Source organism: Ovis canadensis, chromosome 8, assembly GCF_042477335.2.
Source record: "Ovis canadensis isolate MfBH-ARS-UI-01 breed Bighorn chromosome 8, ARS-UI_OviCan_v2, whole genome shotgun sequence".
NCBI classification, from domain to species: domain Eukaryota; kingdom Metazoa; phylum Chordata; class Mammalia; order Artiodactyla; family Bovidae; genus Ovis; species Ovis canadensis.
Window position 1 is genome coordinate 53,623,971 of NC_091252.1, and position 17,615 is coordinate 53,641,585.

Consider the following 17,615-nt stretch of genomic DNA (forward strand, 5'->3'; position numbering starts at 1 on the left):
GAAGGTCAAGCTATAGCAGAAACAAACCAGACCATCGAGGAAAGAAGACTGAATACACACCAAATCAAACAAAAACTTTGCCTATTGAATACTTTCCAGAGAATTGGCCTTGAGAACATGTCCTAGCATCTTCCCAAGAATATGGACTATCTACCATTTATTTTTATTTAATTCTACATGTTACCTTAAGTAATGTTCTTTGTAATTGGCTCCATTTTTCTGAAATATGGAGATATTAATTTCTTCATTCAATGAACATTTACTAATTATGCCAAGCAGATTTTTCTTTTTAATTTGGAAAAGAAGATATGAAAAGTTTGATTGTTGTTTTCAAGTATCTTAAACTTTTGTGGCTATTACAGAGACATTTATAGACTACTTTATGAAAGGCACAAACAAATTTAAAAAATTATGTTAGCAGGCAGCATCAGATCTGTGCTCAAAAAATCATGATTACCTGATTGAAGAGTAGAAATACATTACACTTATTTTTCTAAGTTAATCATTAAATCTAAGGATATAGATGATTAGTTTTAATTGTACTTTACCAAGGATTTATGTTTTAAAATTAGCATTATTAACAACTGTGAAGAACATTAGTGTTGCTGAAATATTATCAAAATTTATGAATAAACTATAATCGTCATCCATCCTAAAAGAGCATTCAGTTGAGTATGTAAAAGCAATGTTTGTCCTGGCACTTGAAAACCATGCAGAGAGATTACCACTGTGAAATGCTGTTGCTTTGATTGTGGGTTAAACTGCTACCAACTTTGAATGTTTGCACCATTTGTTGTGGGAAAATTCAAGAAACGATTTAGTATAAGAAGCCATACCTAGCTCATTGACATCAGTGACTGGCTGAAGAAGTTCATTCCCTACTCTCCATACCTCACCAGGAACAAATATATGACAACTAAAGTTTTGACAAATGTATAATTTCAGACTTTGGAACTAAATATAAAAGTGTATTTTGACAGTTCAAGTAAATAAAAATAAAATCTCTTTAATAAAAATAAATAAATAAAGTTGTATTTGAAAACTCTATTTCATTTGTGGGAGAAGAAAAATGATTAAATAGTATCATATTTTTTTCATCTATAGCAACTCATGTATACACAAACATATGAATATAAACTAAACAGTCATTATAATTATATATACACCAGGAGTATACATATACATGTATATTATATGATATGCATCATATACAAACACATAATATAATTTAAACACATAAACATAGACATGTGGGATATATAACTATGTAATAAAACCTGCTGTTTAGATATGTTAGGGGAGTGTGTATTTCCTCAGTTCTGTCTCACTGCAGCAAAGATTTAAAACAGTACCAGTGTTACAGCTCAGATACAATTCAGTTTTAAGTAAAGGGTAGTACACCCCTGAGGCCTGAGGGCAGGCCATCCCCAAAAGAAGAAGCATCAATCCTTCTTGGCTTCTTGCTTTTATATGCTTCTCTCCTCCCCCATTTGAGCCTGCCCTATGCATGTTATGCTAGCCAAGAAAGGGACATGTTTGTTTCACCTGAAGTTCTCACACTCCAGTCTATGGATTTTCTTTTGTTCCATTTTCATGGGCTTTCCCCTTTCTTTGTCTTTTAGCCACTGCCATTTTGGATTCCTTTTTCCTATTCTAACTACTTAACACTTTCCATGAGATAGCTCATTTCATGTTTATAATAAAACTATGAATCATTAAGTCTTTAAGTAAATAAGTATGCTATTCTTATTCTCTTGATAATGAAAATGAGGGACAGATAAATCAATTGCCTGTAAGAACATAGTTTAATAAAGGAAGCATCAAGACTCTTTGCTGTTTGAGATTTTAGCCTATATTATTGCTAAAGTGTTTTCCTTGTTTACCTGCTTTTATATATACATGTACCAATATAAAATATACGTATAAGGGGTGATGAATGTAGGAGATTTGGATTAGAAGAATTTATAATATATAGTTAATCTCTATATAATACATATATATGCTCAGATGCTCAATCGTACCCAACTCTTGGTGACCCCATGGACTATAGCCTGCCAGGCTCCTCTGTCCGTGAGATTCTGCTGGCAAGAATCCTGGTGTGGGGTGCCATTTCCTCCTCCAGGGGATCTTCCCAACCCGGGAACCAAACCTGTGTCTCTTTTGTCTCCTCCATTGCCAGACAGTTTCTTTACCACTGGCACCACCTCGGAAGCCCACATTATACATGGAGGGATATAATACCCATGTTATCAGTAATTAAGTGATGAGAATTGTAACTGAGGATTATAAATCACTTTATAAATGTATACATAAGTCATCAAAAACTCTTCCTTTCTATAAATACACTGAGATAGTGATTCAATCATTTTCCTCCTTAACTCTGTTTAGTTAATGAGAGTCAGCTACTCCTTCATTGTTGAACCATGTTCTTTTCTTGCCATTAACTGTACTTTAGGGTTGCTCCTTCTCTAATTCCTTCAGTTTCTCTGTCCTTCATTCAGACCTTGGACTTCTGCTCTTTTTCTATACTTACTGATTTTGAATGCTTATCACTTCCCTTCCATCTCCTCTCTGTCAATATGATCTTTACAACCTTTAGATTCACCTGTCTAGATAACAGCTACATTTATTTGTCATCACTAACAAGTCAAAATACCTAAAAGAAAAAAATTTGTGCCTCATGATGGAACTCTCTTCTTAGGCAATAGCTTTATTTTTATCATTAGTACTGTAATCTTTGTCTCCAAATTTCTAAATTTTGGAGTTAATTTTTCTTTTTTCCATCCTCCATAACATTATACCATTCCTCTTCATTTTCTCAGTATTTTTCTTATGTCACACTATAAACTCATGACCTTCTACCTTGTCTTCTTGTCTTCCAATAATGTTGTTTCTTATAACTTATTGCTGATCTTGCACTTTCTTGATGAATTGATATTCCCCAAAGCTTTTCACATAATATGGATTCCTTTAATAGGAAATTTACTATGGGGCCCTATTATTCTTCATCGGGGGAAAAAATTGATTTTCCACATAATACTGAAGGCAATTCATAGTGCCACTTTAATTTTATTAACTCTCTCAGATTGAGCCCTCTTTTTGAGACAAGCCACCTTCAAAATTGTGCTAATTCTCACTTTGTTACTTCACTTATCAGAAACATTTCCACGTCTAATTCAAACTGTATTCTATAATTTCTTCAACATACAGGAAAGACTCACTTTGATTTATGTTCATCCATGACCACCTCTCCTTGCTTTCAGTTCCTTCAACATTTGTAAATAAAGTTGCTTAACTTTATACATCTTCAGCATATAGCTTTGGAATTAAACTTCAAATGTTCCTTGTGCCATAAAGGACTTAAATATATAGATAGATAGATAGATAGATAGATAGATAGATAGATAGATAGATAGATAGATTCTAGTTTTCTTTAGGACAATAACTGTTCTTTCTGTGTCTTGGGAAGTGATTTTTTTCAGAATTTATAAGAGATACAGGTTACAAAATGTATTTTAAAACTTCACTATAGTTATTGCTGATAAGAACATTCCATTTACATTTTGATTCTGTGAAGATCATTTCCCCTTAAAACATTCATTTGTATTCCTCAGCTTTTTTGTTTGATTTCTTTTTAATTATTTGCCAATTTTTAACCAGAATAAATGGAAAAGAAGAGAAAAGGCTATAACTCATGTCCAAATCTATTATATATATTTTTGGTATTTCTAATGGAAATATTCTGAGAACATAAGAGCCTTATTAAAAGAGGAAATCAATAATGTTTGTGAAACTGTACTGAAATAAAATTAGCTATAACAGTTCCTTATAAATGTTCAATGCCAGCTAGATGTTTAATGAGAATGGTTAGATTAAAATAAAAATTAGGATATTTTGTGGATTTCTTTCCTCAAGTTTTTCCTTATAACATTTATGTCTTCTTACAGCAAGCACATGCCCATTCACTTGCCAAGATTGAGAAGATCCTAATAAATAAGCATCTGGTTAGTTGCCATTTACTGATAGGAAAGAAGGAAAGAGAGAGAGTTTTTCTCCCCATTTGTCATGCCTAAAAGACTCTGATGCTGGGAGGGATTGGGGGCAGGAGGAAAAGGGGACGGCAGAGAATGAGATGGCTGGATGGCATCACCGACTCGGTGGACGTAAGTTTGAGTGAACTCTGGGAGTTAGTGATGGACAGGGAGGCCTGGAGTGCTACAGTTCATGGGGTCGTAAGGAGTCAGACACGACCTGAGTGACTGAACTGAACTGAACTTGTTTTTAACCTCCCTTCTGTCTACTCCCTGTTATTCCATCTTCATTCCCAGGTACTTTAGGAAAAAAAAAAAATATATATATATATCCATTGTTTCCTAGTATACCCCCGACTCCCTTGAGTAGTAGCACTAATAGAAAAGGAATTACATAATCTGACCTAGTTATGGTTTTATATATATAGAAAAGTCAGCTATATCAGTTTATATTCTGGTTTTGCTTCTTAAATTCTGCAATTTAACACATGGTGTCCCAGTTTATTCCTCTATCAAATAGGGATGATAAGAGGACTTAACACAGAGTGTTTTGGGAGCATTAAATAATATGATCTATGTAAAGCATTGGATAATATGATCCATGTAAAGAATTTGAAATATTGATGGATATATATAAGTATGGCTAAAGTTATGATGCCATTGTTTTATTATTAATTTGCAGGGAGATTGATACACAGGAAGTAATATTGATATCATGTTCCCAACTCTTTCTAAATCACTTATGAAAGTTCTTTCAAGTTAAGAGGTTGAGAAAATTTTAAGTGAGTAATTACAATTTCCTTAGTTCTACCAAGAAAGAAGAACAGACCTGCTGCAGTCACTAGGTAAACACATCTCTAAAATCCACTTCTTTATTTCTTTTTTATATTATCTGTAAACCTTATTCCTAATTGCAGATCCTCTCAGCTTCATATAAGAGTATGCAACTAAAGTGATGCACACTCAGCATGAATTTATATACAGATATTCCAGCTGTGTTGATGGTAGCAAACATATGTTGCCTATTGCATCTGGGATGTTCAGGGCCACTTTGCTTTATACCATGGGAGTAATTGGGTTCAGTGGGAAGCATGACTTACTGAGATAGTGTATCTTTCAGGTGAGGATGCAAATAAGATGTAGATAAAAAGAAATCACTATATCTGATAGCAGAGAAGTTAGAGGAAGGAGAATGCACAGCAATCATAGGTATTTTGACAACAGACAATTAGAAACAAATAAAGGCAAAAGGAAGAGGTAAGGACATGCAAGGCTGACTAAAGAAAACACTTGCATTGCTTCAAAATTAACCCTAGCATCTTTGTCAAGCATTATGATATTGCTGTTCCACTGATTTATTAGAAAATCAGAGTATGCCAATGAGATCAATGAGTTAGCTGTAAACAGGAATTTACACAAGTCAAAAATCAAGAAAGTATATGGAGGAGAGATTTTAACAAGAATATTGTTAAAGCAGAGCTAAGAATAGATAGATGACAGCTGATATCCAATACCTTCCTGAAAAGCACTCAATACTGAAAAGGGGAATCCTTACAAGGACCCAGCAGTGCCATAACTACGCAATACATAACCCATTACTTAGTTAATCAGAGATATCTCTAAGATACTGCATTTCTAAATGCAGATTTAGCACATTAACTCTGAAATTTATTTGGCATGCGCTTCTAAAAGGAGTGACCAGATTTATAATGTAGATAGAAAATTATTTAAATTCTCTGAAGATATGGGTAGTCATTGCACTTGTGCATCATTCCTGGTTGAGCATTAGTTAAGGATATTTATAATGCAAAACATATCACTATTGAATCTGAAAGAAAATTTCTGCTTTCTCCTAAAGAGGGCTTTTAAAATTTTTCTTCATATTTGATTTGACTGATAGGAAGAAATTATAGTTTTGAAAAGTTTATACATTATTGTTGAAAGTCCATGATATATGCAAGTGTGAATATGCAAATGAAAAAGTTGCTTTGCTTTAGTTTAGATAAAGGTAATAATGGCATCTTGCATTAAATTGAACATATTATCATATGTCTCAATTGTCATAAGCAGTGTATGTACTAAGAATGCTATAAGGCCCATGTTTCTCTTTTATATAGCCTAAAATTTAAGAAGAGTTTTTACATTTTTAAAAAGGTTGGATAAAAATCAAAAGAACTTAGTTTGGGACAAGGAAAAATTATAGAAAGTTCACATTTGTGCTCACAAAAAAAGTTTTGTTTGAGCACAAAGTGTCCTTTAAGTGTTGGCAACGGCTGCTTTCCCACTACAATGACAGAGTTGATTGGTTTGGACAAAAACCTCATGATCTATCCAGAAAAAGTCTACTAACCTGTATTATAAGGCAAAATTGTTGTGGTTGTTCAGTCATTAAGTCGTGTCTGACTCTTTGGAATCCCATAGACTGCAGCACACCAGGCTCCCCTGTCCTTCACTGTCTCCCAGAGTTTTCTCAAATTTATGTCCATTGAGTCAAATTTACCCAACCTTCTCATCCTCTGTCACCCTCTTCTCCTTTTGCCCTCAATCTTTTCCAGCATCAGGGTCTTTTCTAATGAGTCAGCTCTTCACATCAGGTGGTCAAAGTTTTGGGGTTTCAGCTTTAGCATCAGTCTTTCCAAAGAATATTCAGGATTGATTTTCTTTAGGATTAACTGGTTTGAACTCCTTGCAGTCCAAGGTACTCTCAAAAGTCTTCTCCAGTACCACAATTTGAAAGCATCAATTTTTCAGCACTCAAGCTTTCTTTATGGTCCAACTCTCACATCTGCACATGACTACTGGAAAAACCATAGCTTTGACTATATGCACCTTTGTTGGCAAAATGATGTCTCTGCTTTTTAATATGCTGTCTAGGTTTGTCATAGCTTTCCTTCCATGGAGCAAATGTCTTTTAATTTCATGGCTGCAGTCACCACCCACAGTGATTTTGGAGCCCAAGAAAATAATATCTGTCACTGCATCCATTTTTCCCTGATGAGATCAGGTGCCATGATGTTAGTATTTTTAATGTTGAGCTTTAAGCAAGCTTTTTCATTCTCCTCTTTCACCTTCATCAAGAGGCTCTTTAGTTCCTCTTCACTTTCTGCCATTAGAGTGGCATCATCTGTATATCTGAGGTTGCTGATATTTCTCCTGGTAATCTTGATTCCAGTTTGTGATTCATCCAGCCCAGCATTTCACATGATAGGAGAGCGCATTAACCCTTCTTTAGTAAGCTTATTGGTCCAAGATTTGGTTCTGATAAAAATTAAGGGTGAGAGGATTATAGAATAGAGCAGCCCAGTGACTGGAGTGGTAGAAAAGCCACAAACTTCAGTGTGAAGTATCATGTCACCCACCATTCAGGATCTTATCTTCCTATCTATATTTATATCAAAACAGCCAGAAATGCCTATGGCTCTCTTTGAGTTGTCTCAGGCTATTTTTTATTTTTATTTTTCTCATTTTTAACTTCATGAACATTAAGAGTTAAAAGGTAAATCTTGTATTTTCTGACAGAATATTTTTATTTATTTAAGGATAAGAAAATAAGAGTGTGTCAACCCCTCTGATGAACAGAGGTCATCCATCACACTCCTATTACAACGATGGTCCATTAGTGCCAGGGTAAAGATGTAGGGCAAGACTACATCATCCTCTTGGGGCCTTCAGTCACTTACCCTTGACCTATGGATAAGTTGCTTTGAAGAAAAGGTAAAAGTTCATGAAGAAAGGTTATATTTATGTGCTGCAGCTACCCAATTAGTGGGGCACAGTGCTGAGCTTAAGAAACAATTATAAGAATTAAACAGACTTACCTACCCATAAGTCCCTTCTAAAATAGGAATGACAGAGTAATTGATCACAAAAGTCACAAGAAAGTGAAATGTCAAAAGATTATAACATGTTTACCACAGCAACTTTAAGAGAACTCAGGGAATGGGAAATGTGATCATATGAATATGGGGTTAAGATTAATTTAAGGCTGGGTTCATAAGATGTATTTTTTGTTGTTCTTTTGGTTTTCATGATTTTAATACCTACACATGAGTTGTTTCCTACTTTTCTATGTTGTTCATTCATAAAGTGTGAAATACAAGAAGAAGAAGTAAATTTATTGCCCAGCATGTGCAATGATGATAATGGTGATAATGCTGATAATGGTGTTTATTAGTAAGTGTATCTAGTGGCAATCATTTGGACCTGATATGATTCCTCTTGTAATTTGTTCAATGGCAATTGCTTACACAGATTATTTTCTAAACATCTGAGAGCCTCTTGACTATGACAATACTGTCTGATCTAGCAAGCAGTCACTAACAGTCACTTAAGTTCCTTTGGTGCTATTGAATAAAATACTTCATTCTTTGTTATTTTATCCATTGGTCAGTTACAAGTGTTTAAAGGCTACGTCAGAATTTAGTCTTTAACTTTCCTTGATATGCAGTAGAGGATAAATGATTCTGCACTCAGCTAGCCAGTATTTTACTTGATTTTGTCATATTGACAGCAAAGAGCTTACTCTGAACCAAACATAAAATGAACAGTGTCTTGTTAAATATATCTAAAGTTTAAAAGAAGAGCTCAAAAGAATTCTTTTGAAAGGGCATTGTCTACTGTTATACTATCTATAACATTATATATACCTACCTCTATCCAAAGCTTATGAGACGTGATAGTATGCTGCTAACTCGTTTCAGTTGTGTCTGACTCTGTGTGACCCCATAGATGGCAGCCCACCAGGCTCCCCCATCCCTGGGATTCTGCAGGCAAGAACACTGGAGTGGGTTGCCATTTCCTTCTCCGATGCATGAAAGTGAAAAGTGAAAGTGAAAGTGAAAAGTGAAAGTGAAAAGTGAAAGTGAAGTCGGTCAGTTGTGTCCGATTCTTAGCGACCCCATGGACTGCAGCCTACCAGGCTTCTCTGTCCATGGGATTTTCCAGGCAAGAGTACTGGAGTGGGGTGATAGAAAAATGTTAAAAGGTGTTTGCTTATAAATTAAAATCCCCAAGAAGATGAAAATATCCACCCTATCAAATTAGTAAGTATGCATTCATCATCTTCTTTGTAGTTAATACTTCATCCCATGAATTATAACTTCCTATAATATATTCATAAATAAACATACAACATCAGGATCATAGTAAGCAGTGCTACATGGTATATTTGAAAGTTACTAAAAGAGTAGATCCTAAAAGTGCTTATCACAAGAAAATAAATTATTATATAAGGTGATGGATTTACTAAATTTACTGTGGTAATCATTTCATGATACGGGTAAGTCAAGTCATTATGCCGTACATCTTAAATTTTTTACAGTGCTTTATGCCAATTATATCTTAATAAAATTGAGGGAAGAAAAGCAAACAACTACTCATTATACAAAAATCAGTAAAGAAAATTTCTTACCTAGGCACTGGGAAATTTTATTGAAAATATATAAATATATTTCTTCCTTATATTTTTAACATGATATTTGACATTTATATAACATGTATACAAGGTTATCAAGAATAATGATATACAATATTGTAAAGTAGTTAACCTCCAATTAAAATAAATAAATTTATGTTAAAAAAAAAAGGAAGAAGAGCTCACTGCCAAGTCTAACAAGAGCATCACCAGGTAATTGTCTTCTAAATGCATATTCTCTCATATTCCTCCCTACCTTGACCACAAGGCAAAATAGTATCTCAAGTTTTGTATATATTATTCTTGTGATTCTTATAATTCTATATGATTTACTTGCATGCCAATAGATATAATAATTATTTTGTTTCTGATCTTTATTGAAATATATCTCAGGTAGTGTTCTGGCAATTACTTTGCTCAATGAATGCTAATTTAACATTAATATATATTGTTGTGAGTAGTTGTACCTTATTTATGGCTTTTTATTTGTGTATAATTTCCCATTGTATGTTTCTACTACTTTTATTTGTTTACTTTTTGTCAACATATTTTTATTATATTCAGATTTTTGATATCACAAAAATTGCTACTGTAAACATTGTTTTATATATCTTCTCAAAGATATATGCAAGATATCTCGCATATATAAAGTAAATATGAAGATATTTACTTCATGCAAGTAAATATTATAGAGTTATAAGAATCACAAGAATGAAAAATACAAACCTTGAGATACTATTCTACCTTGTGGTTGAGGTAAGGAGGAATATGAGAGAATATGCATTTATAAGACAATTATTTAACACATATAATTGGTAAATCTAGTGATATGTTTATTAAGGTAACAGCAACCATTTTCCTAAAGTATATACATCAATTTACATACTAACTAAAGTGTATTTAAAGTTTCTTTAATCTACATCTTCTCCATTATTTGTTATTATCAGGTTCCTTGTCTATTGACAATATTGGGTATATAAAAACGGAATTCACTGTGGTTTGAATTTCCATTTTCACAGTTAATAATTATGCTGAGAATATGTCTATTTATTTAATGAGCATGTTTAATCTTTTATATAGCACTTAGCCATGATTTTTTCCCCATTATTATGCTGAATTATATTCTTGCAAACTCTATCTCATTTCCTTAGAGAGTGTGCTTTTCCAATATCTAATTATATTACAGCAAGATCCACCAGATCGCTATGTCAGAAGCCAGCAGAAATAGTTTTGACTACATATAAAGAATAACAACAGTATGTAAGTTAAGAATTAGAGAGATTTTTCTGCAATAACACACAAACTTTACATATAATAAAGGTTAAACCCCAAGGGAAGACAAAAAAAAAAAAATTAGGACTGAGATGTTATTTAGGCCTCCCATGAGCTAGTACTTAAGATGGGGGCTTGTCATTACTTGTCATTGATAGCAGAAGATGCAAAAATCAGAAATTCAAAAGCCAAGAGGAAATCTAAGCCTCAGAAATTCAAGAGAGCTTTCAAAAAAATCATCAAATGGGAGAACAAAAACAAATATAAAGTCAGAATATGGAGTCTGATAACAAAGACCAGTGCAAGGACAACAGACAAAAGTACCAATCTCAAAAGTGGGAAGGAGCAGGACAATTGCCTAGAAATCAATATTTTTGCCAGAGACTTGTTCTTATGCTACTGCCAAAGGTAAAACAATTGGACAGCTGAAGCTAAAAAGCCCAAGAGATGATGAACATCATAATGTGATATGCTTAAGTTTTCATGGCTTATTCAGGGCCAAGACTGGAATAAAATCAAGTCATTCTAAGTCCCTATTCTTTGGTCTTCAAGGAAAAAAGGAGAAAGTTGTGCCAGTTTCCAGGGATTCATGTGATATTTAAGCCAAGGGACAAGCTGAGGAATGAAGAAAGATTTGAGAACTCTTACAGGATACAGAGCTGGCAAAGATGCTCAGGGTGAGAATTTGGTAACTTGAGGACAGGTATTGGAATGTCCATGGAGAGAATATAGTGAAAGGAAATCAATAAGAAGTGGCAGCAAATTGGTAGTTTTGGTTTCAACTAAAACACATGACATATATTCATTCTGGTCCAACTGGTAATTATAATACAAATCACAAAACTACTCATATTGAATAATCTGTAATTTTTAATCCTATTAATCAAAACAAAAAGAAATCCCTGGGGTCTCCATCTACGATAACCTACAGTTGCCCTAGGAAATATCTTAAGCTTGAGGTACTCCTATTCTATTTAGTGAGTATGAAACAGAAAGTGAACTTCTGTGTAATGTAGCAGATATCATAAATTTAAATCCTGATGATGTGATGTGGATGTTGCTTTCAACCTTTTATTCTGTGAAGTGAAGTGAAGTCATTCAGTCGTGTCCGACTCTTTGCGACCCCATGGATGGTAACCTACCAGGCTCCGTGGTCCATGGGATTTTCCAGGCAAGAATACTGGAGTGGGTTGCCATTTCCTTCTCCAGGGGATCTTCCCAACCCAGGGATGGAACCCGTGTCTCCTGCATTGCAGACAGACGCTTTACCGTCTGAGCTTTATTAATCAAATTTTGCTACACAAAAAAGCATTATTTATGTCTTACTCTATGAAACTTCCATAAAAATTACACAGATAAAAATCACAATGCACTTTATTCTTAGTATTACTGAGTAAACTACAAATTATTTGGTCTCTCTTTTTTTTTTTCTATGCTGCTAAATCATGTCTGTTTGCCTAAAGACACTAAAAGAAGATGAAATGGAGTTGAGTTTTTTTTAATGTATTATCATTAAGGTGGTTGCCAATATTTTTTGAGTTCTGTTTAATATTTCTGTTCTTTTACTCACTGCATTAATAGGTGGACATGTAAGATATAATAAGATATAATACTAATTTTAAAATTAATTTCAATAATAAAAAAGAGAGCAAAAATGAATGGGAGAGACACCAAAAAAATGGTGCTTATCATTGGCTGTCTTACCTTTTATTTGTGTTCAAATTTCTAATGCAATAGAAAATGTTATTTAACTGATCTCTTTTTCTAAAGTTTTCATCATAATCTGACACCAGGTAATCATCCAAAATATAAGATGTTGTATTTTACCTAATCATAATTGCTAGCAGAATATGTTTTGAAACAATGAATGTATATATAACATAGTCTTCTGGAGATCCAGAAAATCATCTTAATCTTGCTGAGAGGATCTGGTTTATTTACCAGAATTCTTCTTTGTAACTTTACTTATGGTATTGACATTTTATTACTACTTTGAAAAGACCAAATCCAGCACAGTCTCATAAATCTGTTCATGAGAGGAAAAGCACCAATTTCTTCATTTGTACTATTTGTCTTCCAGTAGCAATGTTAAATAAAGTTGCCCATTTTCCTAGGACTTTTTTCTGCCACCACTTCTGCATTGGACATTCAAAGCTACAGTTTCTTTGTCCCCCCTCCCCTCTTTTCTTTGTTTTGAATGAAAGAAAAAAGCAACTAAGATAATGACATTTACCAACAAGAACTATTATCTTCCCAGGAGCAAACACAATTAAATTTATAAATCCTGTACCTCAAGATTTGAACGTATACTTTTTTTTAATATCTATGAACATTTTAAGCTTTCTATAAGAATAAACTTTAACTAGTTACAAAATGATTAGGTAGTACAATTAAACATTTTTACTTAAAATATAGTCATGTTTCCAAAATGTGATGAGTTATTATAATCCAATCATACCAGGCTATCTAGAATACAAATAATTCAGTTATATCAAAGAGTAATTTTTTTATTTCTAAAGTATATTAAATGAGGCCATGATTGTATTTGAGGAAGGCCAAACTTCCATACAGAAAGAATGTATACATTATCATTTTTCTTATTTTAATGTGTCTATGGACACATGTAAAATCGCATGTAGGGAAGCAAATATTCAGTCTCCTTTTAACAATAATACCCATAAACATATTGAACATATCAGTTTGAGAAGGAAGGTTTACCAAATTTCCCAACATAAAATATGAAGGTATGGCCTTTTAAACTTCTCAAAATTACTGATAATTTAAATATCAGGGATTGTGTAACATAATGAATTACAATTCAAATGAGCTATAACCTGAGTGACTGCAGAATGAAAATATAATATCCTAAAAGTAAGGTTAGCAGGTTACATTCTGGGTAAGGCTGATAACATTAATTATAGAGTAATTTGATTAATGCTGAATTTGCAATATTCTCAGTTTGCATAAACTTTGTAGTTTGTTAGAGATTGTGCAAAGCTGATTTTCAAAGCATGACCTGCTATTTAAGATCACATTCTCAGTAACTTTGCTTTGGCTTTATTAACTCTTTATTTGCCTCAGAGTACAGTGCTAGTACAGATGGCAGAGATAGCTATAATTTCAAGTCAATTTTGTTAAAATATTTTCAGAAGAATTGTTCAATAATTTCTTCTGTAGAATTAAGCATTTAATATTTTATTTTTGATGTTGCATATTTTTACATATATTTTTCATGAAGAAAGTGATAAATTTATACTACTAGTCAAATAAGGAAAGAATTTCTATAATGTGCTGTCTTTCCTATATAAAGATCATGCTACTGACTTACTGAAAGAGTAATAATAGATTTAGATTGAGTTTAATATTCTAGTAAACACACCTCACTGAGATTTTTGGTACATGAATTTCATAAGGATGAAATACTTTACAAAGTAGTTAGCAGATTATTCTAAACATTGAGTCAGACTTTTGACAGATAAACATACCACTCTCAAATTGGAATCTAAATGTTATGGCAAAAATCTCTCCTGTTCCAAGGAATAGTTGAAGATTTAATAAGATGACTTTGTCACCAAGACAGTCTCAAGAGTTACTACATCTTATGACATTAGTGTTAGCAACGATGTTACTAACATTTCTTTACATTGAATTATTCTCAATATACTATTTAAATTTCTTTAGGAGTAGGTTTTTATTCCAACAGCAAGCACAGAGTATTACTTCATTATCTACCATCTGAGAGGGCTTTATACTATACAAGACTTCATACTACCTGATTAGTAGTCAGTTTCAGGTTTCCTAAAAATTGTACTGTGCTTAGTCACTCAGTTATGTCCAACTCCTTGTGACCCCCATGGACTGTAGCCCACCAGGCTGCTCTGTCTAGGGGGATTCTCCAGGCAAGAATACTGGAGTAGGTTGCCATGCCCTCCTCCAGGAGATCTTCCCAACCCAGGGGTCAAACATAGGTCTCCTGCATTGCAGGAGGATTCTTTACTCTCTGAGCCACCAAGGAAGCCCCCAAATCATACAGTCATAATAAAAATGCTGATTTAAAAGATTTTAAAAATCCAGATTTTAAAGAAAAAAAACAGTATCCTTAAATTTATGATTATCTTTTTTATATGGATTAAATCAATCAAAACAAAAGCAAAAAGAAAAAAATTCTTCCATGGAATTCTCTAGGCCAGGATACTGGAGTGGGTAGCCTTTCCCTTCTCCAGGGGATCTTCCCAACCCAGGGATCGAACCCAGGTCTCCCACATTGCAGGCGGATTCTTTACCAGCTGAACCACAAGGGAAGCCCACTATTCTACTTAGCTGTGGAATTTTTTTTTTAAAGTTCCTTTTTAATAAGTGGTCACTTTTTTCCCAGCTATCCATTGTACATCACCCCTTGGATCTCCCTTGGAAGGTCCCTGGTCATTAAATAATAATTTGTCCACATTTTAAATCACTGCCTGTACCCTTCAAATATGTTCCATCTTGTCTCCTCTAACTAGGAACCAAAACTAGAAACCCAGAATTAACCCAGGTCCCTGTCTCTCTATACCCCTCAAACCCAATTTTTCAGAAATTCTAACCATTTCCACATACTAACATCCCTCAAACAAAGCCTTTCTCTTTCTTTTTCTTCTAAGTATGTCTTATTTCCAGATCTCATTTCTCTTATTCCTCTTTTATTTTCAATTCATTCTGCACACTCTTGACTTACTGACCTTTTTAAAATGATCTTTTTATATCATTTACATTATATAGCTTCTTCAATCACTCCCTGTAGTCTTAGGATAAAATCTACTGTTTAGCAGGACATACAAGAACTATGCCTACCTCCCCAGCTTCCTGTCACTCCTCTACATTATATAAATATTCATTATGCTGTGTATTTTTTTTGTGTGTGCTATGTTCTGCTTTCTATAGCCACATATAACCATCTCATTCTTTACTAATAAGTTTTTAATTAATTCTACTAGAGATTCAGGTTTATCATCACCTCTTTCCAAATTCTTTTACTGGTCTTCAGTCATACTAGCTGCACTTCTGCATGGCATTGATTACAGTCAGTTACAACAGTCTGTGTACCACCCCATTGCCCCACAGTTGATTGAGTATCTTGGATGCCAGTACTGTGATGTTAGCATCTATCCCAGTGACCAGTATAATTTTCACTTAATGAATATTTGTTTAATGGATCATTAAATGAATGAACCTTATTAATTTGTCAATAATTGCACTGTGAGTCTAACAGCTATCTCATTTAGCTCCAGAATTCTTTAGAAGATCCCTAAAGCTAGCTTAATTAATCAAAGCATAGAAAATAGTATGGTATATTTAGATTTCAATAGTATATTGAGTTCATGTGATAAAATCACTTTAAAATAATTTACTTGGAATTAGGGATTCATATACAATCAAGGATTTCTTTATGTCATTAACTATTTAGCGAAAGATGGAGAGAACCAGATTAAATTTACTATGTCAAAGGAACTTTTACATTAACAGCATTACTGCTTCAAAACATTGGAAAAGTAGTTCTGAAGAAAACTGAAAGTTTCTTTATTGCTTAAACATTTAAGTTAGTAGTTTGATGGTCAGATTTTTCAGCAAGTTAAACACCAAGAGATAAGAGAATCTATACCCAAATACTCCTCAAAAAAGGCAGAACCAACAACAACAAATAGAAATACAAAAACTTCTGTAAAGTACTTGGATTGTTAAGGTAAACCATCCACCAACATGAGCTTTAAGTCAATTAAATGGCATGTTTAAAGTATACAAAAAATAGTTATAAAAAGCTATTATACTTTAATGTGAAAGTATATGTCAATATGAGTTTTTTCTCTATTTGTAATGAAGCTAATTTAACTCTATGATATATTTGTGAAAACATGGCAAAACATGGTTAGAATTTTTGTTCTATAAGTTAGGTGTCATATTAACTTCTATAAACTATCTGTTACTCACTTGTAAAATGCAGAAAGTAATAATACATAAAGAAAAGTTGTGAAAATTAAATGAGATGATCTATGTGACCAGCTAAGCACAGTGAATAGCATATGGTAAGCACTGAATTTATGTCAACTCTTTGTTTACTATAAACATAAATATAATCTATATGATAGGCAGTATATGAATATATGACTAAAACTAGTAACAAATTTTTGTTTTAGGTGACATATATTAGTTTGAGTAGTAAAATAAAATAAATCCACTTTTTCAATACTTTTACTGTATTTTTTTTCCTCAATATTTTGTTTGGCATTATGTAGCCCTTTCCCTGCATCACTTTCTAAAATATCAGAGGGCTTATTCTCAGAAAATGACTCAAAGTAATATCTTTATTTATGAATTTTTTATTGTTTCCAATGACATAGCTATTAGCATATGTAATAAGGAAATTAACTACATGATTTCCAGACATAAAATGAATAATTAACATTTCTTAGGAAAAATGCATTTGCTTTCAAAATTGCATCACTTATTTGTATTGACCATTTATAATAGCTAAGTTATATAAGTATAAAAATGCCACAGAGAAGTCTTCTTAATGCTTAAATTGAAATCATCATAATGAAAGATAAAAGAATAAAAATGTTCCACATAAATAAGTCTATCCACAACATTTTAAAATTCAAATGTAGCTATTCTCAAAGAGGTTGAAGTATTGCTTTAAAAAAAAATCTCTAGGTGATACAATTAAATAGTTTTATATTGTTTTAAATGTACAACTATTGTATGCTTTCCACTTCATGTCTTGACAATTATTTCACTGTTGAGTCTAAATCAGGCAATAGATGCCAGTAAGCTGAACTATTGTTATGCTTACAGCTGCAGCTGCACCGTCTCAAAAATAGCTATGAAAAAGAAAAAAAAAAGCAAAACAAATAATAACAACAAAA